Consider the following 18,499-nt stretch of genomic DNA (forward strand, 5'->3'; position numbering starts at 1 on the left):
TGTACAGAAGCTCTTAAGTTTAATTAGATCCCATTTATCTATTTTGGCTTTTGTTGCCACTGCTTTTGGTGTTTTAGTCATGAAGTCCTTGCCCGTGCCTGTGTCCTGAATGGTATGGCCTAGGTTTTCTTCTAGGGTTTTTATAGTGTTAGGTCTTATGTTTAAATCTTTAGTCCATCTGGAGTTAATTTTTGCATAAGGTGTAATGAAGGGGTCCAGTTTCAGCTTTCGGCGCATGGCTAGCCAGTTTTCTTAATACCATTTATTAAACAAGGAATCCTTTCCCCATTGCTTGTTGGCTTGGTTCCAAATCTTTGCTATTGTGAACAGTGCCACAATCAACATATGTATGCAAGTGTTTTTAGAGTAGAATGATTGGTAATCCTTTGGGGATATACCCAGTAATGGAATTGCTGGGTCAAATGGTATTTCTGGTTCCAGACCTTTGAGAAATTGCCACACTGCCATCCACATTTTAAAACTTTATTTGGGTAGATATAAATATTTTTGCGCTTGAAGTGAAATCTAAGGCAAACTTTTATAAAAGACTAAAATGGTTTAGGGATTTAGAATTCTCACAAAAACTAAGTGAAGAAATAGACCAATCAGGACAAAACACCACCATTACATCTTAGACTTAATATTTTAAAGCAAATAATTTTAGAGTCATTCTGAAAAGATTATTACTAAAATCATTGATTTTTAATGAATCATAAATCTATATGTGGCTCTTAGAGGATATTTCATGCTGAGGGTATCAGTTACAAGGGCAAGTCTGTCTTTCTCTAAGAGCCAGTGGGATTATTATATTTGAGTATGTAATAAAATGATTTATTAATTATGTATAAACAAGGTAAAGAAACATGGATTCATAAGTACAAATCTTGGTCTAAGTGGGATTGTATATAGTATTGAGTAGCCAGCCAGTTCCATTCTCTTTTATCCAGACAATTGGTTTACACACTTTTCCATCTTCTCTACTCTCAGATCCCATACAAGTGCTACACGCATCACAAAAATGTTAAAATAAATATTACCTACCCAATTCTCCTTTCCTTTCTGGACATGTGGCAAACTAAAGTTTCTAGGAGTTATTTCAGTAAGGCAGGCCAGTGTGACCAGTCCTGGCCAAAGAAATGTGAGGAGAAATAACATGTCACTTCCAAGCTGAGGTTAAGAAATACAGAAACAAAAACAAAAAAAAAACCTGTGCAATTCTCCAGTTTCCTTTCTCTGCTACTGCAGCAAACCCTAAACCTCATGTTGAGATGTCAGTTCCTCCCTTAACCAGGACCCTTGGCGACTGTAAAGCAGGGCCTGTTCTGTGCTTCTTTGACCATGTAATAAAGCTTTGTTGTATTAAACCACTGAAATTCATGAATAATGTTTTACTACAGCATAACCTCCTTTATCCTGACTGATGTATATGGCAACACTTCTTTGCTACATAAATACTAGAAAAAAGGCTGGTTGCAACTATATCTTTATGAAGCATGATTGTCTTCTCTAAAAGGATAATAACATGTAGAATACAAACTTAATGTAAGTCCTAATATTAGCACTACCACTATTGTCTGATACTACAGCTGAATTTAGATTTAAGCCTGTTCATGTGTATAGACATTTGCCCAAATCATTTAAATTTCCATGCCACTATTTTTTTTTTAACCACAATAGTTATAAAAATTAAGAAAAGGGGCTGGGTACAGTGGCTCACACCTGTAATCCCAGCACTTTGGGAGGCTGAGGCGGGTAGATCACCTGAGGTAAGGAGTTCGAGACTAGCCTGGCCTACATGGTGAAACCTGTCTTTACTAAAAATACAAAGATTAGCATGGCATGGTGGCAAGCACCTATAATCCCAGCTACTTGGAAGGCTGAGGTGGGAGAATCACTTGAACCCAGCAGGAGAAGGCTGCAGTGGGCTGAAATTGCATGACTGCACTCTAGCCTGGGTGATAGAGTGAGACTATGTCTCCAAAAAATACGAAAAAAAAAAACGAAAAGGGAAATGAATCATTTTAGAACATGGTAAGTGAGCTTCTTAGGGAATTTCCTTAAATAACAGCATAAAGTTTATTTTATGCTGATCTTCCAAGAGACATGCCAATCAAAATGTGATGATTATATAGTTTTAGATCCATAAATATATCATAGTGATATAAATTGACATTATGTGACTTAGTTCTTTTTTTCTACTTTCTGCCCTGCTATAAATTATCAGACACAGAGATATCATGATATTTCTCTATTTCCTGAGCCAGCCTTTACACTTACATGGAAAAAAGGATTTAATTCTCAAGAAACAACAACAACAAACTTTAAAGCTCAAACTTAGCAGCAACAGGCACAGCATCTTAGTCACTTGTATTGCCAAATGACTGGCAGATCATTTTGCAAACCCCTCTTCAAAATCTGAAAGTTGTTTAATGAGAAAGTAATAAATGTGTCTTACTTTCTGGATGCAAACTCTGAATCTAAAAATTACTAACTTTGTCATCCTAAACAAGCCATTTAATCTCCATTACCCTCAATTTCCTCGATACAAAAACAATTTCATAAACACGTAATTTATATGGTTGTGTCTAGCACTTAATAATGATTTAAAGTTATTTGTTGATAGAATAAGTACAGGAATGAATGGGTGGGTGGTAGCTAACAAGTTTGATTAACATAATGTTTGTAAAAATATTTCAAAAGGATTGTGTTGTAAAGATATAAGATATTATCAATAAAGTATTTAAAAATATAATTTTTAAATGTATGTTAGATATTAACCTAAGTCATGTTAATAACTGACTTAGGTTAACAACGCAGAATAATTCTTATGGACCCCATAAACATTGAGTGAACTACTCAGAAATTGGGGAAATCCCTGTCATTACAAGTGAACAGAAGGCAGCTCCTGTGTGCTGCCTTCACCTATCTCTGGAGATGCTTGTTCACTAAGCTTGGACTTCCTAATGGGGTGGAGTTTCTGTACTAGAAAGATAATATTTGTCTTTTGTTTTTAAATTGAGTCAGAAGTAGTTTGTGAGGGACCAGATGAAGAATGCCTTTAACCCTTAACCTTTATATTCACTTCTCAGACAAGAGGGGCTACCAGGATAATATCCACTTCTGTGGGCTCCAGAAGGTCAGTAAATATATATGAAAAACATTTGACTCTGAAATGTTGCAGTGATTAGTAGTGCAGTGATCTGCAGTATAATTTAGGACCTTGATATGATGGAAACCTCCAAAAGTTGAAGTGCTTCAAACCAGATCTTCAAAGAAAGCCTCTAGTGAGCTCAACCTAAAATACCTCAAAACAGTTGCAGACTCTGACATCTGTAAGTTCTGAAAAAGATCAATCTGCATCTGGTTCTGCTTTGCCACTGACTTAAAGAAAATGCTTTCTTTTTCCTTAGGTATCAAAACTTACTTTCATCGTAACCAGGAGTTTCCCATCTCTCACCACATAGACCCTAATTCCAACTTCATAGCCTCCTCCATTCTTTCCATAATTCTGAAAGTATTTCATCGTCAAGAAAGACTAACTTACACTTTCACTTTGCTTACAACTTTAGAGGCGTTAGGTAATTTACTGTTATATGTGAAATTGAGCTTCAGGTATTAATTTGTGCCATTATTATTTCTAGGAGATTGGGGCAGCCCAGTTAGATGATGGCTGGTGATTACAATCTTACCACCTTTTTTTTGTTTCAAACTCCACTCCTCTCCCAACTCTGCTCCCCTCTGCAATACACACACAACCCACCTCTTGGGTTTAATTATCATCTATGGGGATAGTTTGTAAGACAAACTATATAGTCCCAAGAAAAATAATGATGTGGCTAATATTTCCACGCCTCTTTAATTTTGTTTCTAATAAATTTTATGGAGTTCAATTCATAATAGCCACTGGAGGCCTCTAGATGGGTACAATCTTCTCTAAGTCCAAAGATGCTTCTAAAAATAGCACTCCTAATGTCATTATATTAAGTCAGAAGCAATTAAGGTGAGGGTAGGAAGTTCCTCCTCGTTTACACCACCCACCTCCAACAACCAGTATGATGTGGAATGTGGGAGACACAAATATTTCTTCCTCACCCCAGCTAGTAACTTTCCTGTAGGAAAACAAAACAGAATGCATTATTAACAGCAGAAGCTGTCAGGCTACTTGTGATAAAATAACTACACAAATAAAATTTAATTCATGATTTTATTCTGCTAGTTTCATTAAGATTAAATATATGAAGTGACAGAGACCTACCACTACCTCCAAATAAATTTTTTCCTCACCCCAATCTATCCCTGTCCTCCACTAAATGTCCTCCTAGTCACCTAATCTTACTGTAGGACTTATGATGTTCCATAAGAGGCTTTCATGCCAAACCACAGACGTTCACATTTGGGTGCCTGTCTAAGTCAGGTTCTTGGTGAGGGCCCTCTTTCCTGTTATCACATGGTCTTCTTGGTGTATGCACTGGAGTTGGGGGATGGGGCAGAAAGTGTTTTCTAGTATCTTTCCCTTCATATGAGAACACTAATGTAATCATGCAGACTCCACCATCATGACTGCATCTAAACCAAATTACCTCCCTAAGATTGTACCTTCCAATACTGTCACACTGGAGGTTAAAGTTTCAACATAGGAATTGTAGGTGGCGGGGAGCAGGCACAAACATGCAGTCCATAATTGCCAAAGCAAAAATTCTACCAAAGTTAAAACAAATAAGGAAGCCTTTACTCAAGGCTATTGCAACAGGTAAGAGACATCAGGGCTGAGTTTGAACTCAACTGCATTGAAATAAAAGGTGGGAACTTTTGTTTTGTTTGTTTGGGTGTTTTGGGGTTGTTTGTTTGTTTGTTTTGTTTTGTTTTTGAGAAGAGTATCACTCTGTCACCAGGCTGGAGTGAGTGGTGCAATCTTGGCTCACTGCATCCTCCGCTTCCCAGGTTCAAGCGATACTCCTGCCTCAGCCTCCTGAGTAGCTCGCACTACAAGTGTGTGCCACCGCGCTCACCTAATTTTTGTATTTTTAGTAGAGATGGGGGTTTTACCATGTCAGCCAGGATGGTCTCCATCTCTTGACTTCATGATCCGCCCACCTCATCTTCCCAAAGTGCTGGGATTACAGGGTTTTTAAGTGCTGCTGTGAGCTAGCGGAAGACTACTGGAGGACATCAGTAGCATAGAATGTGATTAATGCAATGTGTGCAGTATATTTATTCCTGAGTGTGCAAGTGTTTTTCTCTATGATAAGACCACAGGTGTTTGCTAATAGGCACCCATCGAAGTTAAACTCCTACCCTTTCCATAGAGCCTGGGTTGATGAAACTTTCTCTTTCTTGAGGATTACATTTCAAAAGGATAGCTTCAGGGTTCTGGAGAAAGACATTCTTGACTTGTAAAACTGGCAGGAGGCTTTTTAAAAGATTTACATCTCAAAGGAGGAGAAAGAGAATTCACATGTCTTCTAAAGTAAATGTTCCAAGAAAAGGGAAGTCAAGAGCCTGGAGTCAGAAAGAATCTTATCTAAAGTTAGGCAAGCTTACAGAAATGCCTTGGTAATGGGTCTTTTTCAGTTTCTGCTGAACCAGAAATTCTCTGCAGTATGATTTGCTACAAAACAAAATGTTGTGAGAAATGAATTTAACTTTATACAAGAAGGTTTAGCAACAGAATGGCCTCACTGGGAGAAGTTTCCCCTCTAAAGCAGAACTTTGCCCAAGCTTGCAATAGGAACTGTGTGATATCAATATAGTTTTCCAGAGCCTTACTGACTGTTGTGATTAAAGTGTAAATCTTACTTCCAAATGAAAACAAATTACCATGTCATTCAGGTGACCTGAAGAAAGAGTAATTCATTTCTGAGCACTTGCTTTACCCTCAAACATAGAAGAGAAATCCTTAGAAAATTTTTTAATGAAATGCAATAATGCTGGTTCTTTCCTCCCTCCCACACATCACAGAGTATATTTTATCATCAAGAATATGAGACTGTAGTTTTCATTCCTATCCAAACCCTCCTCCACTTCCACCCCTGGCACTTAATTTTTTGGGGTGACCAGGGGAAGCTGAAAAACTTAACATTTTGCTCTTAAAATATTGTTTGAATTATGTTTTTATAGGCACCCAGAAGCCAGAGGCCTCACATAAATAAAATTAACTGCAGTTTGAACCATGCTGTAAGCTGGTTAACAGAAACTGAGATAAATTGTTTCTGAATAGAAATCAACTATCATCCCTGCAATTGTTAACGCTTATCCCAATAAATAAAAGGACTATATTGTTTAAAGAACAATTTTCTGTGTATAAATTTCTCTGTATGTTTCTGATTCTACTTGTTGTCATACAAGCAAAGAAAAAATTAGAAAGAAGCTCACACTGCGGTAACATGGTCTTCATTTCTTAACACCACCCGCTAAACCTCTGTTGGAATTAATCACCCATACCTGCACAAATTGTTTCCCATAATATTTTTTGCTTCCACCAACTGTCATCAAAAATTACCCAAACTCTGGGCTAGAATGTTGCTCTAATTGCAATAACAAATTGTTCAATGCCAACCACCCATGGAACAGCTTTTTAAAAATAACTAACTAAATAAATAAAAAGACATATGGTTTCTTAGTATTCTCATGTATTTTCTTCAGAAGAAATTCTCTTCCTTTAGTATATGTTTGGCTACTTAGTCAAGGTAGAGGACACATGTTGCATCTTTTTAAAAACACTGATTGTCCACATTTACCCTTAATTCAGGTCTTAACATTTCTATAGTCATGATGGTAATGGCCATCTAACCAAAAGAATATAATTCAGCTTCACTTCTGCAGGGTATATGTTTGAGGCTGTTATGCTTTGCACTTGCAGGGTGCAGGGTTTCTGTTTTTACTTGCCTCTCATCCACCCATGTTTTCTTCTCAGTGTGTTGTCTTATCCTCACTTCTTTTATCTACTGTTTTGCAAAGTTTATGAAGGTTTGGTTTTACTTTATTTAAAGAACACACAAAAAAAAATTTTCTAAAGTTTCTTTCTGCTTCTTCTATATGGGTAATCTTTTTCCTCCCTCAGAATATATGTTTTCTACATGAGTGTAATGTTTTCCTCACTCTTATTTTGTTAGAGTAAACAGGCTTTTTCTTTTTTTCCAATTATTTATCCAGCCCTTATCCTATACTAACTTTCCACTTGATATTACTAACACTGAAACTTCCTGCTTGGTGTAACTAAACTTGGATTTTTGGTTGAATTTATGTTGAATACAGGATACATTAGTGTTAAATGGTGGCTAATTAGGGTCTAAATGATGTCAAATCCTCAAAAAGTGTGGGTTTCTGAAGGGTCCCCTTGATTTTGTTCCCATTGATGCTGTTATGTCTCAGAATAACCAAGGCAATTTAGCAGTTCCATCCAGTAGGTTTGCGTGGATGTTTCTGACACATGGATGATACCTCTTCCTACTTTCTAACACAGCTACAGGTTTTAATACTATTTAAACTTCCTTGATTGTTTTAATAAGCTGGGAACATAAAAGAAAAGTGCCTTTGCTTCTCCCATCCAAGTTCACATGGAAGTTTTATGGTTTACTTTTCTATTTTTGTTTTCTGGAATTGAACTTTAAAGGTCACAACAAAGGCACCTTTCATTGTTTTGTGGGAGTAAATTATGTGTGCATGTGTCTATATATATATACATATATATGTATATATGAATATATATATATGTATGACATACATATATATATATGTATGAATCATATAACTATGATTCCTACAGCAACTCAGATTCTAATTGTATTTACATGCTTTGGTTATATATATTTTTTCTGTCTTTGTAAACCTTGCTGGAACACTGTATAGACTCCCCTAAGTAGTACAGCAGCGGATGTGCAATGTCATTTATAAGTATGTGTGTTGCTGGAAATAGACATTGTTCAGGTCAAGGAATCCTGTGATGATGGTAACAGAAAATCTGTCTAAATAAAATATTTTCAGCAAAGTTATTCAAATAGTGTTTATCCTAGTAAAAGTATAATTTTGTCATCTTGCCAGGGAGAGCAAGACTACAAAGGTGATTTCTTGAATATCTTACAGTTTGTCAAACTACTAACTCTAGGAAATCTTAGTCATTATGTAAACTCAGCATGAACCTTCTGGCCTCATCATTTCTAATAGATTCTAAGAATTTCTCTGAGCCATCTCAAGCCCCCTTGCCCTTCGGGCACCCTGACTTGCAAACCCACAGCCACATTTGAAGAAGGAGAGTGGAATTTGAGAGTGGTAAAAGAGGAAGCTCATAAAGAGAGAACTTCATGCTATTTGGTTTTTAAAAGTTGAAATCTATAAAACAAAAGACAAAACTTGAACTGAACATTGAGGGGCACTGGATGGACACAATCTGCAAGGAAATTACCATACACTGGATTATTAGGTCCTTGAGGGGAAGAATTACATAGTGTAAACTGCTGTGTCAGAGCTCAAGAAAATGAATAAATCGCTTTAATACTTGTTCTTTAATAATTCACATTAAACCTAAAAATAAAGCTAACTCAATAAAAATGTTTTCTTGGACAGTTCTTGATAGCAACTGCTAAAATTTTTTTCTTTGTTTAATATCTACCAAATACATGTGTTCAAAGAGTAAGAAATAAAAATTAAAAATTTCTACTCCATTCAAGTGGTATGATAAGTAGATTCCATTGTACACAACCCTTGAGTTTTTAAAACATTTTAAATGATCCTCATTATATGTTTAAAAGAACCATATAAATAAACAGATAAAGTCATGATCCCTTCACCATCGTGGATCATCAGATAGAGAGTTGAATTATGCAAACTGATAAGTTTGAAAACCCAAGCATCTTATAATGAGATCAAAATAATCTGTTGTTAATTATCAGTGACAGATATTTTCTGATACCCACTATGTTTCTGGTTCCTTTCCAGAAACACAAACTAAAACAAGTTAAAGAAACAAAACAAAAAATCTAAAGCGGTAATTACTAGCAAAAATTTAAATACTAATAAAAAGTAACTACCTCCAGAAATATCATTTGCTCTAGCAATCCCATTACTGGGTATATACTCAAAGGATTATAAAAAATTCTATTATAAAGACACATGTGCATGTATGTTTATTGTGGCACTGTTTACAATAGTAAAGACTTGGAAGCAACCCAAATGCCCATCAATGATAGACTGGATAAAGAAAATGTGGCACATAAACACCATGGAATACTATGCAGTCATAAAAAAGGATGCGGTCACATCCTTTTCAGGGACATGGATGACTCTGGAAACCATCATTCTCAGCAAACTGACACAAGAACAGAAAACCAAACACCACATGTTCTCACTCATAAGTGGTTGTTGAACAATGATGACACATGGACACAAGGAGGGGAACATCACACACCAGGGCCTGTCAGAGGATGAAGGGGACTAGGGGAGGGATAGCAGGGGATGGGGGAATTGGGGAGGGCTAACATTAGGATAAATATCTAATGTAGATGACAGGGGGATGGATGCAGCAAACCACCATGGCACGTGTATACCTATGTAATAAACCTGCACGTTCTGCTCATGTACCCCAGAACTTAAAGTATAATAAAAAAAAAGGAAAAAAATAAAAAATTTTAATGCCAATAAAAAAGTGTTTATCACTTAGAGATGTAAAACAAAATATTGTAAATGAAATTATAAGATTTTGTTCAAAATAAAATACTAAAGACAAGAAAAAAAAAGTATCTAGCTCCAATTTATCTGATTTGAGACCTAGTTACATGATCGTCATTTTATTTTTATGTGTGGGCCCTATGTTATATACTATATTATTATTTCCTAACCTGTGCTGTCTAACAGAAATGTGGTGCAAGCTACGTGTGTAATATTAAATTTTATACTAGTATAAGGAAACAAAAAGAAACAGGTAAAATTAATTTCAACAATATATTTTATTTAATCAAAAATGTTATCATTTCATCATGTTGTATTAGCCATATTTCAAGTGCCCAACAGTGAGATGTAGTTGGATAGTACAGATCTAGATGGCTAAATATGGTAGATATTGTGCCATATTCAGACATATTTCTCCATGCCCAGCATAGGTCTTTGCACAGAGGTAGCACTTTACAAATGTTAAATAAATTGCCAAATTTGTAGCTGAAAGAATATCCTACTTGAAGTCAGTATGTTTCTTGGAGATTTAGGTTTCCATTAAGTTTGAGAAGTATTTGGCCACTGTTTTCAAATAGTTTCTTCTTTCCATTCTCATTCTTTTCTTATCCTGGGACTCAAGTAATATGTTTGTTACACTATTTTATGTTGTTACACATATTTCTGAATGAGAGTTGATTTTTTTCTCATTATATTCTTCTGACTAGAATACATCTGATATATCTTCATGATCACTGACTCAATTTTCCAGCATCTCAAATCTTCTGTTAAGCCTACATAGTAAATTTTTTATCTCAGATACTTTATTTTTCTGTTCTAGGATTTACATTTTAAAAATATTTTCCATTTCTTTGTTGAGATTTCTTATTTGTTCCCTCAATAAGAAAATATTTGTCCTTAGTTATTTGAACATATTTTCCATAAATTTAGAAATATTTTTGTAGTGTGTCTTTAAAATGTCTGTTTGCTAGTTTAACATATGGGCTGTTTTGTCAGGGGCTGGATCAGGGGTGTTGATGGCTTTTTTTCTTGACTTTGAGTAATGGGTTCCTGTTTCTTTGCATGTCTTGTAAGTTTTTATTATACTTGGGCTTTAGGGATGATTAATTATAAAGACTCTGGATTCTGTTATCTTCCTGTGAACACTTTTTGTAGCAGTTTAGTTATAGGTCAATTGCCTTGAACCTGAATAGCTTTGCTTTTAAATGTTGTTTGGCATATATGTAGGATGTCCAAAGTGCTTCCTAGGCCCTTCTGATTTGGTGGGTCTGGAACTCCAAAGGCTGTTTTCCTGATGCCACTCTTTCTACCCTATGGAACATTTCTGTGCAACAGCTAGGAGGACTTACACATTAAAACACAAAAGAGACCATACCACTTTCCTGCTTAAAACTCTCTAGTGTCTTCTCGTGGCTGTGAGAATAGAAGCCACCTATTATGGTCTATAAGCTTTGAGTGATTTGGTTTCCTCTACCTCTTCGATTTTAACTCCTCAATTCTCTCATTTATTTTCTACTCTCCAGTGTTTCTCTTAGTTCTTTATAAAGTTGAACCTCATTGCTGCCTCAAATGTTTTTCATGTATATTTCCTCCAGACACTTGCATGGTTGGAGTCTTAGCATTTAGATTTCAACAACATTGTCTGCAAGATCATGTCTAACATTCCAAAACTCACCTCTAAACATTCTCAAATATATTGCCCTGTTTAATTTTTCATAGCAATTACTGTCACCTAGAATTAATTTGTTAAATTATTTATTTCATGTCTCCCTAAACTTGAATATAGATTTCATGAGAGGAGGTAAGTACTGTTTGATGTTTCTAGCATCCAAAACAGTATCTGAATCACTGAGAGTGTGTAGCAAATATCTGTTCAAAAAAAAGAAAGAATAAATCTTTTCTTACCTTGAAAATTACTCATACTTGAGATATATATTATGCTATATAATATATATAGTGAAATAGACATTTATTGCACTATATATGTACAACACAAGTATAAATATATGTACATATAGTTTATATTTGAATGCCAGGAAGACTGTGCATGTGTGAGGTTAGAACTAGCATGAAAATGAGCCTACTTCAAAACTGTAAAACTGATAACTATTCAAAAAATCAACACAGAAACATCAGAATTGAATTATCTCTCCCCACTGTCCCATAGGTCTTGGCTCCTTCCAAAGGAGAACGAAGGGGTATTAACATTTTTTAATCCTTATGTTACACTCTGACATCAGGTGTCCTTCTTCACTGAAGCTTAAACAAAAAGGTATTTCCTTTTCTGGAGTTTGGGTACTTCTGGATTTATTTCTGAATGTCTCAAACACACTGATCTCTGCAAAGTGCCAGAGGACTTTTGCTGAAGTTTTATCAACAGTCTTATTTGGGAAACAATCTACTACTGAGAAAGCAAATTTGGGGGTGAATGGTAACCAGATGCCAAGATAGTTGGAAAGTGCTGACTCAGGTTAAGGATTTACCTTTTCCTGCTCACCCAGAATTTTCTGGCTGGGGATCTGACTTCAGGTGCCTGATTTGTACCTGCCTCACCTCTGGGCCTCCAAGTATACCCTAAAGTTCTAGTCACAATTTAGTCAATGGCACTGTTTTATTTTTACACTTCATGAGTAACTTCACTAATAGCAATAATTCAAGGGTTCTGGGGAAAATCTAAGTTCAGAAGAAATTGTTAGTCACCTTTCCGAGCTACATTGAATAATACAGGTGTTTCTGTTTCACTAAACTGCACTTTAGGTGTCTTGGGATCCCACACAGGAAGCTCTCTTTTTTTTTTTTTTCCCAGATTACCTTGAAGTACTACACTGGTACACACTTCTGAAACTGGAGTACAGTTTCAACTCTGTGCAGAGAGGACGCATGAGAACAGAATCTCTTTGGGACATCTTTCTGGAGCATCAATGTTACTACAGGATTTGGAAGAAAAAAATTAAATAATTTCCACGGGTGATAATCTGTACCACCTGTCATCTGAGCGTACTTCAGGCCATGACCAGCTCCAGCACCTCCTGATTGGCAAGGCATCAGAACTGATCCCGATACCTTCACAGCAGTAGCCTAATCCAAACAGCCTTTGCAAAAAATAAGGCCACCCAGACCATCCTGCTACTAAGTATGATTTTTTTTCCCTCAATTTTGAAAAGTTGGAGGGAGCCAAGATGGGTAACTGGATGCAGTCAGGAGGAACATCTCCCACCAAGGGACCAAGACATCAGGAAGACTGGCACACTCTGAGCAGACCTTTGAAGAGAAGGCATTGAAGGTGGATGTAGACACTGGACTGAAGGGAGAGAAAACTGGGAACCCTGTGCAGGGCTGCTGAACATTGGAACCTGCCCTTGGCTTCCAGTAACTCCTGAGAAAGGGGTGAGTTGAACAGATGAGGAGTGGCCTGATCTTGCCACTCACCACCGGAACCCTTCATGCAGGAGAGCCCAAGACACCCACGAATGCTTGAGCTGGCAGAGAGGATCACTTAGAAAGGTGGCAGGGGCAGGACTCCAGCCTGTATGGAGCCCAAAGGTTTTGGCGTGAGAACAGCTGCAGTGGAGTATTGCTAGGGACCTATACCTCAAGGATCCCCATGCTCCTCTAGGACACTTTAGCCTTAAGGTTAATGATAAAGCTTGACAGACAGTCTTACCTGTTGGACGAGGCCAGTCCAATCTAAGCACCCCCACTAGTGGCCTCTCCTGGGGCCCCAGCCTGGCTGTGCCTACTTGCCTTACGGCCGCAGATACCCAACTAGGGTGCTTCCCTCATGGTAACTCGTTCACTGGCAAACTCTGCCTAACCATGGGAGAGCTCCTGCAGACCAGTCCATGCTCATATGACCAGACCAGGCCACTTGCAGCTTCCACCCACTGCAGCTACCCCACCACTTTGCCGACATGCACTCGCCCATAGATCCCACCAACCACTTCACCAGTGCACACATAGTGGATCTCACTCCCCTTCCCCAATGCCGTGCATGGGTGCAACACCCAGCTGCCACACTGGTGTTGGGCATGCAAGCACAGCTTACAGCCTTACTTGCCCCAGCTGGGGCCACCACCACTGCCAGTACAAATGTGTGCACATGCTGAAACATCCATCTCTGCCATGCTGCCCCTGCCACCTCTGGCACAAGTGTGTACACAGACACCGAGCACCCCCACTAGTGCCCCACCACCACTGTACTGCTGTCACCTCCAATGTGGGTGCCTGTACAGACACTGGTGGACCCATCACCACCCCACCACCACTGGTACCCCAGTCCTGCAGGTGCCCCACCCCAGCCAATGCATGTGTACCATACTGCACCACCACAGCTGCTGGCGTGCCTCAGCAAGCATGGATCCCACTGCCACCACCCTAAGTGCTTTGGTTGGCATCCTCCATCAGAATTTTGGGGTCAGTGGAACAGAAACATTTTAGCCCTTTCAGGGAAGCTAGTTCCTAACCTTAAGTGGCCAGGGAACAAATTGGAGCTCTTAGTACCAGACTCCTAAAGTTAGAACATGCAGCCCAGGAATGCTGAGCTGAGCCTCAGCCCCTTGAAAACATCTATAATCAGAGTCAATTGAACGAACCCACCTTATACCACAATCAAACTTCCAAGGCACAAAGACGACAAAGGCCAAAAAACCATCCAAATTTCATCAACTTCAAAGATTAAAGGAACATCAGGCCACATAGATGATAAAGAACCAGTGCAACAACTGGCAACTCCCCAAACCAGAGTGTCTTGTTACTTCCAAAGGACCAAACTATTTCCCTAGCAATGGTTCTTAACGTGGCTGAAATGGCTGAAGTGACAGACATAAAATTCAGAATATGGATACGAATGAAGATCATTGAGATTCCAGAGAAAGTTGAAACCCAATCCAAAGAATCAAAGGTATACAATAAAATGACACAGGAGCTGAAAGGATGAAATGTTCATGTTAAGAAGGAACCAAACTGATTTGATAGAGCCAAAAAACACACTACAAGAGTAACATAATATGATTGCAAAGAGCAGAATAGACTTAGATGAGGAAAGAACCTCAGAGCTCCAAAAACAGTTCTCCAAATTTACTCAGACAAAAGTAAAGAAAAAAGAATAAACGAAACCTCTGACAAATATGAGATTATGTAAAGAGACCAATTCTACAACTCAGTGGCCTCCTTGAAAGAAAAGGAAAGAGAGTAACTTGGAAAACATACTTGAGGATGTTGTCCATGAAAAGTTACCTAACCTTGCTAGAGAGGTCAACATTAAAATCTAGGAAATGCAAAGAACCCCTGTGAGGTACCATAGAAGACAACCATCCCCAAGACAAATAGTCATCATATTTTCCAAGGTTGACATGAAAGAAAAAATATTAACAGCAGCTAGAGAAAAGAGGCAGGTCACCTACAAAGAAAACCCCATCAGGGTACACAGTGGACCTTTCAGCAGAAATCCTACAATCCAGGGAGGACTATATACAGCAGTCTTAAGAAAAGAAATTCCAACCAACACTTTCTTTTTTATTTTATTTTATTTTATTTTACTTTAGGTGTATACCATATCCAGCATTTCTCCCCAAGTTATCTCTCCCCACCCTCCCCTCCCTCCTCACCCCCCAACTGCACCCAGTATGTGATGCTCCTCTCCCTGAGTTCACCTGTTCTCATTGCTCAACACCCACCTATGATGAGAACATGTGTTGTTTGGTTTTCTGTTCTTGTGTCAGTTTGCTGAGAATGATGGCTTCCAGATTCATCCAAGTCCCTACAAGAGACATGAACTCATCATTTTTATGGCTGTGTAGTATTCCATGGTGTATACGTACCACATTTTCTTTCTTATCCAGCCAAACTACACTTCATACATGAAGGAGAAATAAGATCTTTTTCAAACAATCAAATGCTAAGGGAATTCATTACCACCAAACCTGCCTTACAAGAAATCTTTAAGGGAGTGCTAAATATGGAAATTAAAGACCGTTTCTTGCCACCACAAAAACACACATAAGTACACAGACCATAAAGCAACCATGCAATCAAGTCTTCATAAAAACCAGCTAACAAGACAATGACCAGATAAAATCCACACATATCAATATTAACCTTGAAGATAAACAGTCAAAATGCCACAATTAAAAGGCACAGAGTGCAAGTTGGATAAAGAAGCAAGACCCATTGGTTTACTGTCTTTAAGAGATCCATCTCACATGTAATAACACCTGTAGGCTCAAAGTAAAAGGATGGAGAAAATCTACCAGGCAAATGGAAAACAGAAAAATAGCAGAAGTTGTGATTCTAACTTCACATTAAAAAAAAAAAAAAAAAAAAAAAAAAAACTTTAAAGCAACAACAATCAAAAAAGGATGAAAAGGGGCATTACATGATGGTAAATATTTCAATTCAACAAGAAATAATAACTATGATAAATATATATGCACCCAACACAGGAGCACACAGATTAATAAAATAGGTTTACAAAGAGACTTAGATAACCACTTAATAACAGTGGGAGACTTCAATACATCACTGACAGTCATAGACAGATCATTGAGGCAGAAAACTAACTAAGATATTCAGGACCTGAACTTGACCAAATAGATGTAACAGACATCTTCAGAACTTTCTACCCAAAAACAACAGAATACACATTCTTCTCATCTGCATATGGTGCATACCCTAAAATTGACCTTACAATTGGTCATAAAACAATTCTCAGCAAATTCAAAAGAAAAAAATTACACCAACTACATTCTTAAACCATAGCACAATAAAAATGGAAATAAATAAGAAGACCATTTAAAACCATACATTCTGGAAATTAAACAACCTGCTACTGAATGACTTCTGGGTAAATAATTACATTAAGGCAGAAATTCTTAAAAATTGTTTGAAACTAATGAGAGCAAAGATACTACATACCAGAATATCTGGGACACAGCTAAAGCAGTGCTAAGATGAAAGGTTAGAGAATTAAACACCCACATCAAGATACAAAGATCTCAAAGAAAAAACCTAATGTCACACTTTAAGAAATTAATAAAACAAGAGCAAACCAACCCCAAACCTAGCAGAAGGCAAAACAGAACCAGAATCAGAGCTGAACTGAATGATATTCATATGTGAAAAAACATACAAAAAGTCAGTGAATGCAGAAATGAGTTATTTGAAGAAATTAATAACATTGAGAGACTGCTAGCTAGAATAAAGAAAAAACAGAGAGAAGATCCAAATAAACACCATTAGCATTGACAAAGGTGACATTACCACAGTCCCCACAGTAATACAAAAATACAAACAAAAAATCCCTCAGAGACAATTACAAACACCTCTATGCACACAAACTGGAAAACTTGGAAGAAATGGATAAATTCATGGACACATACACCCTCTTAAGACTGAACCAAGAAAAAATAGGAACTCTGAACAGACCAGTAATTAGTTCTATAATTGAATTGTAATAAAAACCTACCAACCAGAAAAAGTTCAGGACTCTACAGACTCACAACCAAATTCTATCATATGTATAAAGAGCTGATAACATTCCTACTGAAACTATTCCAAAATATTGAGGAGGAGGGACTCATCCCCAGCTGATTCTATGAGGATAGCATCATTCTAATACTAAAATCTGGCTGACACAAAACAAACAAACAGAAAAAAAGAAAAAAAAAACTTCAGGCCAATATGTTTGATGAACACAGATGCAAAAATCCTCAACAAACTACTAGCAAACTGAGCAGTAAACCTGCAGCACATTAAAAAGCTAATCTGCCAAAATCAAGTAGATTTCATCCCTGGGATGCAAGATTCGAACAACAGATGCAAATCAATAAATGTAACCCATTATATAAACAGCACTAAAAACCAAAACCATATGATTATTTCAGTAGATGCAGAAAAGGCTTTTGATAATGTACACTTCATGTTAAACATCACTTATGTTAAAAACCCTCAACAAACTAGGCATTGAAGGAACATACAACAAAATAATAAGAATCATCTATGACAAACCCACAGTCAGTATCATACTGAATAGAGAAAAGCTGGAAGCATTCATCTTGAAAACTGGCACAAGACAAGGATGCCCACTCTCACCTCTTCTATTCAACACAGGGCTGGAAGTCCTAGCCAGAGCAATCAGGCAAGAGAAAGAAATAAAAGGCATCCAAACAGGAAGAAAGGAAGTCAAAATATCTCTTTTGTAGAATATATATACGTGTGTGTGTGTGTGTGTGTGTGTGTGTGTGTGTGTGTATTTATTTAGAGACGGAGTCTTGCTCTGTGGCCCAGGCTGGAGTGCAGTGGCACAATCTCAGCTCATGGCAACCTCCACCTTACAGGCTCAAGCAGTTCTCCTGCTCTCAGCCTCCCGAGTAGCTGAGATTATAGGCGGCCACCACCACACCCATCTAATTTTTGTATTTTTAGTATAGATGGGGTTTCACTATTTTGGCCAGGCAGGTTTTGAACTCCTGACCTCAAGTGATCTGCCCATCTCGGCCTCCCAAAAGTGCTGGGATTACAGGCATGAGCCACCACACCCAGCCTGAAATGATTTTATACCTAGAAAACCTCATAGTCTCTGCCCAAAAGCTCCAAGATCTAATAAACAACTTCAGCAAAGTTTCAGGATATAAAATCAATTTTAAAATATCAGTAGCCTTTCCATACACCAACAACATCCAAGGTGAAAGTCAAATCAATAATGCAATCCCATTCACAATAGCCACCATAAGAAATGCCTATGAATATGCTAAACAAGGAAGTGAAAGATCTCTATAACAAGAATTACAAAATACTTCTGAAATAAATCAGAGATGACACAAACAGATGGAAAAACTTT

Source organism: Aotus nancymaae, unplaced genomic scaffold (assembly GCF_030222135.1).
Source record: "Aotus nancymaae isolate 86718 unplaced genomic scaffold, 86718_ANA_hifiasm-v0.15.2.pri h1tg000002l, whole genome shotgun sequence".
Lineage (NCBI taxonomy): Eukaryota > Metazoa > Chordata > Mammalia > Primates > Aotidae > Aotus > Aotus nancymaae.